General features: G+C 40.7%; 1 protein-coding gene across 1 annotated transcript in view; it reads left to right on the top strand.

The window, feature by feature from the left end:
- LOC140687540 (uncharacterized) overlaps positions 1-9,575 on the top strand; it is a 46,011-nt gene extending 36,436 nt beyond the window's left edge. The window contains exons 10-12 of the mRNA XM_072944658.1: positions 3,666-3,725; positions 4,260-4,380; positions 9,478-9,575. The gene's annotated coding sequence lies outside the window, so the exon portion shown is untranslated. The remainder of the gene's footprint in view (positions 1-3,665; positions 3,726-4,259; positions 4,381-9,477) is intronic.
- The last annotated feature ends 2,436 nt before the right edge of the window (positions 9,576-12,011 follow it).

Raw genomic sequence — 12,011 nt, forward strand, 5'->3', positions numbered from 1 at the left:
GAGACTGAGATGCAGAGAATTTGACTGACATATTAGTGTCAAAGCTACCCAGTGCTGTGGGAATTCAGACCCTCATGTTTTTCCCTAGCATCTGAGCTCAACACCACCATGCTCCAATCTTTCCAGGAAACGTTAATGAAAAAATCTTTACTTTTTTGATTTCTTGTTAGATTTTTTTCTTATTGGGGACCTCAAATTCTCATTTTCTTTTCGGATATCAGTGTCGATTTATTTTAGGTCTCATGTAGGGAGAAGCATTGCTATCAGTTAACTTCTTTATTACTCACTCTCCAGTGATGATTGTTGCTAGTTGATCTAATCAAGTCATGCTTAAGTCTTTCCTGCTCATGACACTAACAGCAGAGTCATGACTTATAGAATGCTCAAAGAAGAAAGTACTTGATTGATTTTATTTTGCCAACAAATCAAACCAATCAGATAAAACCCTGGTGTTGACACAGACTATAAGCCCTCCAGAATAGGGTCACTGTCTTCATTGTGTTTCATTTGTTGGGTCACAGTGTCTGGATAGTGCCTTGCTGTCCAGCAGTTTTGTGAGGATACGGTGCTCGTGAATCATTGTAAGGACAGAATTTTGACAACAGACTGTGTTGTTCATTTCACGACGGGAAAGGTAATATAGAATTACTGTTCAGATCTGTTTTAAAATTAAGCTTTGAATTTTGAGAATAGTTCAAGAAGCCATACAAAGCTCTTTTTCACTAATTTTAGATCTATCTTAGACACATTATGTTTACATAGCAGAGTAACTTATCAAGTAGATTTGACAAAAGGAGTGTTATATTGATTATTTGTTTTAGTTGAAATATTCTACCAGGGATAAAGTCATAAGTGCCCATAAATGAACAAATATATTTGTATTTAAATGCAACATGGGAGCAGACTACATATGTTTCTATATAATATATATGACTGTGTGTTTTAATCTTTCTGTCAGTGTTTTAATAGTTTTTCAGCAATTTTGTAACTTTAGAATTCTTCTATGGAAATCACCCCCAATTCTAGTGCAGTTTGTACTGTGTATCCTGTCTTATGCATGGGATTCCACTGTCCCCTCAGTGAGGAATTTCCTCTCCTATTGTGTTAGGAGCAGAGTTAAAGGAACTGTGATTTCTAGGCCTTTGCTCTCCATGTGTTTGCAGTTGGCTCTCAGTCACGATTTTCCCTTTCCAGAGTTTTTATTGTTAAATTAGAATTTCTGAAAATAACTATTAATATGTTGCATTGGTCTCCCTAGAAACTTGACGTCTTTGTGCTTTTCAGTTTTCAATTTATGAAAAATGCAAATGCACTCTTGTTTTTAAGTTGTCCTTTTTCAATAGATATTTATCTCTTAATTGATAGAATAATTTTTTCCCAATGAATGAATCGGTGTGCATGTTTTAAAGGATAACTTACTTTTTATTTTTCTTATTGTAACAGTAATATTCATTGTAGAGAATTTAGTAAATAAGGATTAACACAGTAATAACTTCACAATGGCCTCTAATCTCACCTGGAGATACAGTTGTAAGGTTTGAAATTGAGAATTATAAGTCCTCTCAAATTTTTCTTTTTCAAGTACATATTGGTTACTGAGATCCTCGAATTCCCATATGAATTGTAGCAGCAGATAGTCAGTTTCTGCAGAGGAGCCCGCTGGGATTGTGATCGAGACCACGTTGAATATACGGATCGCTCTGGGGAGCACTGCCATTCCAAGAGCACTTTCTTTTGATAGGGGAATGTGTGTGGAGTGTCTGTCCTGGTATTTAGGTCTTCTTTAACTTTTTTTTTCAACAATGCTTTGAGTTTACAGAGTATTATTTTACTTTAATTATCTTTGCCTTTATATTGAGGACAAGTGTGCAAGGTACCGGGATCAGAAGTGTATTTGAGCCCCGCAACTTGCTGCCACCATGGACGCTGCGCTCTTGCTTCACCCGCTGTACAATCTTGCACAGAATACGACCTCAGTAACTCTCTCTTGAATGAATGATTATATGATTGTTGGATGATGCTTGAGAGTCCTTGTGATGATTTTTTTCCCCAGCCTTTCCCCAGTTCTTAACTATGCCCTTTCTCTTCCTAAACTCCAGCCTGGGTTTCAGCCTGCCTGTGGCATTGATTTTCCTTGTCTGTGGACTCTTCCTTTCACTGGTTCCCGATAATGTTACATGTGGGCTGTGGAAACTTGCTAGATGTCAAGAAAGAGCTAATCCATTGTAGGCCAGTATTTTTAGAGTTTGTTATTGTTTTATTGATTGAAATTAAATGAGGCTGCCCCCTGAGCCCTCCCATGAGCACTTTTGACCTTCCTACAGCTGATACTGCTCTAGTTGCTGCATGTGCCCTTTCCCCAGCCTTGATTTTGTAATTGAATAAGTCACCATCACTGGAGCCCTCTCTTTAAAAGATAAAGAGAACATTTGCTCCTTTTCCCTGTTTGGAGACTTCGATGAGATGAGATCCCAGATAAAGAATGGAGCCCCACCTCTTTCTGACCCCCGCTGTTTCCGTTCCTTTCTTCAGGGGAAAAGAGTACAATTCAACAGTATAAAGATTGATTGTGAGCTAATGAGATAGACAAGACAACCGATCATTTATTAAATAACCTTTCATGATAGAAACAAATGTATTATACACACAAACAGCACACAAAGCACTGTAGTACCATGGTTACAATCGTGGGTCCGAGTTCGTGTCCTGCTCTGGAGAGACCAGTCCTGTGAGATGGAGAACTGGTAAGTCGGCTTAGCCTCTCCAGAACTGGTTTTCTGTCCTGCAGAGACGGGGCTCGCTAGGCGTCCCCCCCGTAGAGGTGCTGTGGGGTGTAAATGATGCGCATGGGCAGCCTGAGCACAGCTGCTCATTCCTCGTAAGTGCAGGGTAGCATAGCTTTTGCGGTGATGGCTTTATGACCGCCCCATGTAGACTGTCAGTGCTCTGAAGGGATGCCTTGTGGTTTGGAGATGGGATTCTCACTTCTGTAAATACCCAAGTGTAGTGTTATTGGGCCCTGCTGATTTCAGTCTATTCTTTAGAAAGTACATATTGTAGATATATTTTTCAAGCATGCGTGCTTTTTTTCTTTTACTATTAAAGTTCTACCCTCTCATCTCTTGGTGTTACTTTTCATGGAATCCAGGAAACAGTCCTAAGCTACCTGCCTCTTCACACTTTTCCGTGGTGGTTTCCTTCCCTGATTAGAAGAGGGTTTTGCATAGGAAATTTTATTTGTTCCCCTTTTCTTGGAGTCTCTCTCTCTGTCTGCCCATCTCTCACCTCTCAATCTGTCCATTTCTCAACCCACTGCTTCTTCTGACATGTTCCAAAACGCATTTCAGGTAGCTTACAGAAGAACAGATACCAAATAAACAGGTGAGAAAATGGGGCCCAGTTCAGACAGTGAGGCTAGGAGGCGAGCCTGTGTGAGGGTTGCAGGCGTGAGACACATGCCTCTGCCATGTGACTTATAAGATCGACAGCAGCAGTGTGTTTCAAGCTCCCAGCAGACACAGGGAAGCAGGATTTGAGGGAGATGCTTACTGGCTGTGAAATAAATAAGTGACTTAGGAGAAGCCCAGCCTTTCCAGCTACTAAGGCTTAGGAGAATATTTTGAGTGTCTTCCAAAATCAGAGTATGGCATCTTTTCTTTTTTCAGAGTTCTATGTATAGTTGGTTACATTCTATACCTGGAAATTTCTCCAAAACTGCTTCCCACGTGAGTCCCATGGCTCGGGGATTGGGTGGTTCTGCTCATTGATGGGGGTTGGCCAGAAACAGAAAATGAGAGCCTCAAAGCGGCCTGGGATTTGTCAGTTATGTTTTGTCAGTGCTGTAGGGTTCAAGAAATGCTTTCACCGTTTCTCTCCATCTGAGGCGGCAGCGTAATCTCTTACCAGCATCAGGAGCTCAGGGCCACGGGATGGTGGGGGCTGACTGCACTGCCGTCAAGACAGCTGAGCTAGTCACTGCAGGTGTGGTTCTTTTACATACTGCAGTTCATGCTCTTTACTAGAATGTTTCAACAGGGAGTTAATTAACTGAGTTAATTAACATTTAATAAATATGATCTTTGTTGAAAAGACAGTTATAGGCAGAATATAAGCTGTGAAGTCTTTAAAAACGGTTTCATTACTGAAATTTCATTTGGGGAGATACACGGTTTATCTTATATATGGCTCTCTTTTAAAGTAACAAAGAAACAAGACAGAAAAGGCAGAGGATGATTTCTGTTCTTCCTCTCGGCTTGCAGGTGCCTTCACCTCCAGTGGCATCCATCCAGACACCAGCACTGACACTGGCCGTGCTCAGAACTGCCTCAGCCCTGAAGACACTGCTGACAAATAGAAGGGGGCCACGCCCTGTTACAGCAGGTGCTCTCACTTTGTGGGTCCTTATGTAACTGCGTGGTGTTAATCAGGATCGCCCGTCCTACATTGTGTGACGCTGCTGCTTTGTCTCCTAGTTACTTGTTTCTCTAAGTATTCTTGTATTATTCTCCAATGCATAGTACTACACACCTAAAAATGCTTTTTTTCAGATGAAAAAGAATGTGCATTTAAAATAATAACTCTGAAAAAGGGGGCAAAAAAGGCTATCCTTGTCCCGCTATTCAAAGATAATAATTAACACGTTAACGTATATTTTCATCAGTGTGGATCACCTCTGTCATAAAAAACCAGAGAGCACTCTGTGACTGTTTACTGTGTGGACACCTCCATTTTCCATTCGGCTTTTTATATGTTTTTCTACAATATTCTATCTCCTCTGGCATGATTTTTGATGACCAGTATAGCATTCTGTCTTGTGGAGGCATTGTCCATTTTACTTCGGACTTAAATAAACTTTTAAATTCCAAGTATACTTAACTGAAATACTGAAAAGAGAACTGTGGTGGTAGAGGAAGGCCCTACCTCCCTTCCCCTTATTTCCGAAGAGTAAAAACTGTTGAAAATTTGATATATATGTTTCATGACCTTTATGCCTATGACATACATATATACACACATATGAGAATTCCATGTATACGTGTGTGTATATATGCTTTATTTAAAAATGAGACCATACTATATGTTTTTCTGCAGCTCGCTTTAATCACTCAGGTGTATATCATAGACGTCCTCCCACTCCAGACTCACACGATCCTTTCAGATAGAGTGGAGGGGTCTCCTGATTTGCGGGTGTGGTCTCTTTCCCACGCACACCTTTGGTGAGAGAATGCTGTGGACAAGGCCCTGGACCACGGCGAAATGCCGGCTCCCTCATTGCTCGCAGCTCGTCGTGATTTAACGCATCATTGTCTTGATGGTGGACAGTTAAGTTTTCTCCATTTTCCACTGTCAGAAAGGATATTTGACTGGCATCCTTCTTGTACAGACATTCCTGTGATCTTTTATGAGTATTCCTTTAGTTAAGGCTTCTGGAAATTTAGTCCCTGGATGTGACATTTACATTCATCACAGACTCCATTCAAGTAACTCTAGAAATTCCTTCCATAGGGGAATGAAAAGATGCACAATTACTTATGTAACCAATTCTCTATTGCTGGATATGATTTCACTTCAGTTTTTCTTCCCACCATTGTAAACAGTGCTGTGTAAATGCCCTGATGGGTACATCTTTTTGGACTAAATTTGTTTTTTCCTAGAGGAAACGATTCGTAGAAGTGGTGTTGAGTCAGTGTGTACGTACGTTTTTCAGAGTTTACATATCCATTGACATGTCGTCCTCTGAAAATGTCGCTCATGGTTTCTTCTCCCACAGATGGACACTAGATAGAATATCTTTTAAAAATATTTGCCAATATGATGAGCAAAAGTGCTTTTTCATTGTTTTAGTTTGCATTTGATGACCAGTGAGGTATTGAGCATTTTTCACTCATTAGCCATTTGACTTTTTTAAAATGAATGATTCCTTTTATCCTTTGCACACATTTAAGTGGGGGAGCTTCTTGTTGGTTTGTGACAGCTCTTTGTATGTTATGAACATTAACTTCTTGTCTTCAACAACATGTATCACAGAGCTTTTTCTTGTCATTTCTTGCCTTTCATTTTGTTTAGGAGGATTTTAATTTTGGTAGTGTCTCAAAATATTCTTATGATAATAAATGTATTCCTTATGTGTTTTATCTTTGAAATTATTCTTAAAAATAATTTCTTATACTGGAATAAATCTCCTCTGTAGGTTTTTTTTAATCTCTAAGATGGAGATGATAATAGTACTTGTTAATGTAAGGGTAAGTTGAGTTAATAAGAACAAAGTGTTGTATTTGCTGTTATTAGTACTTTTTTATATTTACATCACTGTCTGTAAATTATCTTGTGGTCCTTATGAGAGGAATAGTATTTATTCTTTCTAGGTGATTGTCTGATTGTCTCAGGACAATTACTGAAGTCATACTTTTCTCTTTGATTTGAAATCCCACCTTTACAAAATACTTGTGTACACTAGAGTCTCTTTTTAAGCTCATGGTTCCCTTCTGTCAATCTGCCTTTCTTACTCCAGCACCATAACTTACATATTGTAAAAATTTATTTAATAATTGGCAGTCTGAATTTTTTTCATTCTTTTCTTCCATCCCAAATTTTCTTGTCTAGTATTATGATTTTATCATTCCTGAAGAATTCCAAAATATTTTGTTCAAGTTAAAAAAAATCAGATTGGAGTTGTCATGGGAGTTTTCAGTAAGTTTTGAATTATTCTGATGAGAACTTACATCTTTACAAAACTGCTTTCCTCCATGCAATTTGTTGATGTCTCTACATTCTCACCTCTTACTTTACCCCTCAGTACAGCCCTGAAGTTTCTCCATTTAGAACATGGGCATTATTTTTTAACTTATTCCAGATTATTGTTTATGTTTTTGTCAATTTTGTAAGTGAAAATTTTTTGCTATTATATTTTTAAACGCTTAAAACTGAAATTTAGAAAGGAAGATTCGGTTTGTAAATACTCACTTTGTATTTTGTCATTTAAAATTGTAAGTATTAAGTAGTTGTTCCAGAATCCTTTCTTTTTTGTTTTTAAAAATTTGTGTCGAAGATTCTCAAAATGTTCATAGCTAAGTAGTATAGGTGGGGAGACAGATGGAGAGAGGTAGTGTGGCTCATGTACAAACTGTGAGCAGTTTCATGGCTGCCTTTAGGCTGGAGAAACCACAGAAGAGCCCAGGTTAGACAAGGAATGGCTTTGTATGCACTTGAAAGCCAGCTTTCCTGCCTGTATGGTGAAGCCTGGTGGGCGTGGCAGGTAGATGATCAAGGTCTGATCAAGGTCATTTGCTGCACAGAGCGCTGTGTCTGTGAGAAATGGTGACCATTGCCATGGCAAATGCTTGGTGCCAGGAACAATGCAGGGGAGCTGGGGAGCCTGTGTTAAGGATTTTCCAGTCCTGGGAGTGGGAAGATCAGACTCTGCATTCAGATCTGAGTTTGAATTAATCCTCTTTAGTTTACTGGACCTCTGACTTTTGTCAAGTTATGCATCCTGTTTGAACTCCTGCTTTGTTGTCTCTCAAAACAGAAGAATTACAGCCTGCTGCTAGAGTGTTTGATCAGGGTAAGTGATTTGTGTCTATAAGATGCCACGTACAGTCACAAGCTCAGTGAGCAATGAGCTGTCCCCTCTTCTCCTGCAAATCAGTGCTCGATAAGTCATCAGCAGAAAGCGAGTCCCTAATTTGTATGTGGTGCAAGGAAGAACAAAACTAACGTCTTGCCTTTCCCTGGCAGTATTCTTAGTTCTTTGCTTCATGTACCTCTTTCCTCCTTCACTCTCCCCTTTCACCTCCTCCACCAAGAGCCTGAGACTCTCTCAGAACACTAGATTCAAATTATTTAAATGGTGGCTCATTCCCATGAAATGACAGTGACTTAAAAAAACTGTACACATCCCAGAATTCATTGTATTTGATTTACACACACACACACGTGCACACACACACACACACACATCAGGCTACCTCCCATTTGCTGAGGGAGAAGGGCCACTTTTTCTGAGTTTTCATTTACTCAGCGTGAGAGCAGTCTCTTAAGCAGAATTTCACCTGGCTTCGTGCATGGTTTTTCAAATTGGATTTCTGCTTTTTGTCCATAAAAATATTCTCCTATTAGAAGACAGGAAGTGGAGACATAGATATTCTGCTGAGATATTGGTGTTATCATATTTGAGTTTTAATGGACATAAGGCGGCATAGAGTCATACATTATTATGGATGAGAATCCATGATGATGTAACTTAGACAAGAATCTGGGTCTCCTGCCATCGTGTCCACGTGGGTGAAGAGGCAACTGGGTGGGGGATGGCAGGGAACCTTCTTGCTTGAGTTCCAGGTTCTTGTTAGTTTTCATTGCTCAGCTGCCTTTAGTTTATGTCCATGAGGCCTCTCATGGGAAGGTCACTATGTCCTGAGAGACTGAGTTACTAATCAGCAGAAAGCTCTGGACCCACTCATATTTTCCAGAGTTTTTCTGCTGACCTGCTGACACTTTATATAAATGAGACCTAACAAACTACTGGATATAAAATACTTATTGTTATCATTTGCCCTCGAGTTCCATAGGAATGGGGTGCTGTCTCAGGCTGTCTAAGGCTAGATCTGAACAAAGATAGGGTGATAGGCTCTGCTGCTGGACCCTCCCCAGTCAAATGGGATTTCCACCTTAGTTTTTAGAATCAGGCAGATGAGTTCAAATCTTGTCTTTACCAGTTATTAACTTTGTGACCTTGGGGAAATAACTACTGTTTTGGTTCCAATTTTCTTTATCTGTAAATAAGTTCAGTATTTATTTTAGGGTTTTTGTTTTAGAATTGAATGTGCTAATTCCCTAATTTATTCCTAAAATACTGATCACATGGTTCTATGCTGGTGCCTTAGTAGTTGATTGCTAAGGGACTCAACAGTGAGAATGGGGGTGGAGCCCCCTGGATCATACAGCTTATATTCCAGGATATGCTTGTAAAAGACAAGATTGCAGTGGATTTTTAGTAAATGTCCATTCCTTTCCTAATCCCCATTGATTGTGTATATATCTTTATACTAATATATGAACAATTTTTTGCAGTTTAAATCTCTTTGTAGTATTTAAAGAATGTAGCTATAACAAAAATACGTGAAATAAAATGACTTGACTTTTATTTTCCTTTCAATAAGCAAAACAAAATAAAATAGAAAAGAAAAGAAAAAGTATTGAAGGAGTAGAAATAATTTTATTTCCGTGGAATCAACTCCCTATGTTAGGTTTTTCCATTGTGTTGTTCAACATCATATAAAATTGACAGGTTGTGACTTCAGTGTTGATAGCTAGGTGAGTATAGTTTCTTTTTGTGGTTGTCTTTGATGAATTATTTGCACTAGATCATAAATGATGTGCATGTTACATATTGGAAATGAGGAAACATTGGAGACATACTACCTCCAATGCAGTCATTTTGTTACTGAGTCCAAACTCGTTCTGCTCGCCACATGACAGGCCAATAAACCGGGAGATGAGGTGTTGGAGCAAGGAATAGTGACTTCACTTGCAATGCTGGCAGACCCAGAAGACGGCAGACTGATGTCCTGGAGAACTATCTTCCCCAAGTAAGAATTCAGTCTCCTTTTATACTAAAAAGGGGCGGGGTTGTGGTTGGTTGTTGCATACTTCTTGCTTTATGAATTGTTTGTCCTTTGAATCCGCTGTTCTTGCAGCTGTCCATGTGGATCAAATCATGGTACCCCTGTAAAACCTCCAAAAAAACAAAGGCTATTCTCTATTATGCAACTTGCCATCTCTACAGAAGTGCAGATGAGCTAACATTTTTAAAGATCAGGGCCAGGAGAATAGGCTTTCCTGCAGATTTCAGGCTAAAGGCAACTTTCTTTTTCAAATGGTGCAGAGCTACCAAGTCTGAGCCCAGGAAACAGGGCACAGGTTTAAACTCAAAGGAACAGATTTAACATAGGGTAAAAACTGTACATTTTATTACAATTCCGTTTCCAGCTTCATAGATAATATTAGTAAGAAATACGAGCAATTTTGTATTTTTGCTTCTTAATAACCGATAAGTGTACCAACTATATTTTGTGAGCAGGGATGCTGTGCAGGCATTGGGGTGACAGCAAACTCTTGTAGGGGGTGGCCGACCCTGCAACATCTCTGATGCCCCGTGAGTGTTGGTGAGGGTCCCCGTAGCCAGGGGCTCTCTTCAGGAACCAGCATATGGGCATTGACCTCTGGAGACCTCTTTTTCGGCTGCAGGAATTTTTTTCAGATATTGAGATTGAAAAATCACTCCAGCTGGGAATAATTAGGGAAAAAAACAAAAGGAAAAGGGTTTGGAGTAGAGTAGAAGAGTAGGACATAAGATCACGGAGCCTGAGTGCTTGGCAGCGGGGCCTCGGGAGAGAGGGGAGCAGAGGTGGGGAGGGGCCTGGCTCCAGAACCAGCTCCTGTAATTGCCCCCGCACGCAAGCCACATAGCTTTAAATTGGCCTGGGCCACCTCTCTGGGCTGGATATCACCCTGGGCAGAACCGTGGTATCTGTAAAGTAAAATGACTTCACAACTATTGCACAGAGCTGCAGGTGTAAGAGAGCCTAAGCCTGTCTCAGAGTGCAGGGGACAAGCGGAAAGGAATGGCAAAATTTCCACTGACAATTGAAATTTTGTTAAATAGCCTGCTACAGTTGTTTGCATCACTTGAATGAATGCAGGCATATTTCTGTGGGCATTTATAGGTTCACTGAACCCCACCAGCCCCTCTTGCCCCCATCGGAGATGGGCTTTCTCAAGCACAGTGCCCCTCCTGCTTGGGTGGAAAACGCTGCTGGTCCTTGCCTGGGGCCGGGCTGCTGCAGGGCACTGAATCCCCGAGGCACGGCCTGTGAGACACGACAGGAACATCTCTGCTCTTGACTGGGTGCCTCCGTTTCCCCTGCAGTGTAAAAATGCCGATGACTGAGTTAGAAGCATGCTTCCAAGCTGTCCATGTCCTTGGCATCCAGAAGCGGAGCCTGGAAGCTTTCGAATTTATCCAGAATGCGGTTTACATTCACCTTCAGCAGGTGAGTGTATGTCCTTACACAAGTGGAGGAATTACTGCAGTTTTCCTGGAACTTTCTCACTACAAGTCCATTTGATTTTTCTGTGCTAGGATTCAGTATGGCCTGCTAAAAACTCTGGAGTGAGATCTTGAAACCCTGATGAAGAGCATTATTTATTTCATTTCTCTATATGATACTCTTTTACTTTTAAAATTCAGAATTTTTGGTTGTTTCAAAAATTTTTGGGGGGGTTGGAGAATCATGTTTGCTCTTACCATCTTTGCAACCTGTTGCTTTGTGCCTCTCACCTGTCTTCTGTCACTTGTGAGGCGGTTCCATTTGTGACCCTGTCCGGGTTGTTCATGTTATAAAACATAAAGCCTGTAAAAGTACAGTCCCTTTTCCTCCGAAGACATTCCACAAATACTCCTTTAACCTGGGTGTGGTTTTAAGAAGACAGAATCTTTAGAACATGTCCTTGCAGGTTGCTAGTGCAAAATCCCAAAATCAATAGTCTAGCTCAACATCTAAAATCTTTCTAATTTACCTTGGAATTGTATGGATAATTGAAGCAGTTTGCTAAGAACTCAGACCAGGTTTAGAATACAGGCTGGTGTAGCTCAGCAGGTCCTCCCAAGCTGATGCTCTGCCAGAGGGCGGGGCCGAGGGGAGAGGGCGGGGCCGAGGGGAGAGGGCGGGTCCTGCCCTCCCTGAGGTGACAATTTCATGGCAAAGACTTTCACCTGGTGAAGAACTTGGAGTTTCTTCTAAGAAGAGTGGGTCTGAAAAGAGTCCAAAAAGCGCGGGAGTGACAAAGTCCCATTTGTCTCAAGTAGGGGAGAGTGGCTGTGGGGCCACGTAGGAGACTCATGTGTCCAGGTGGGCAGTGTTGGTGGCTTCCACTTGAGCGGTGGGACGGTCAGTGTTTAAAAGCGAACATATTGAAGGCATGTTTAGATGGTAAAAAGGAAAAGATGAAGG

Source organism: Vicugna pacos, chromosome 20 (assembly GCF_048564905.1).
Source record: "Vicugna pacos chromosome 20, VicPac4, whole genome shotgun sequence".
In the NCBI taxonomy this organism is placed as follows: Eukaryota; Metazoa; Chordata; class Mammalia; order Artiodactyla; family Camelidae; genus Vicugna; species Vicugna pacos.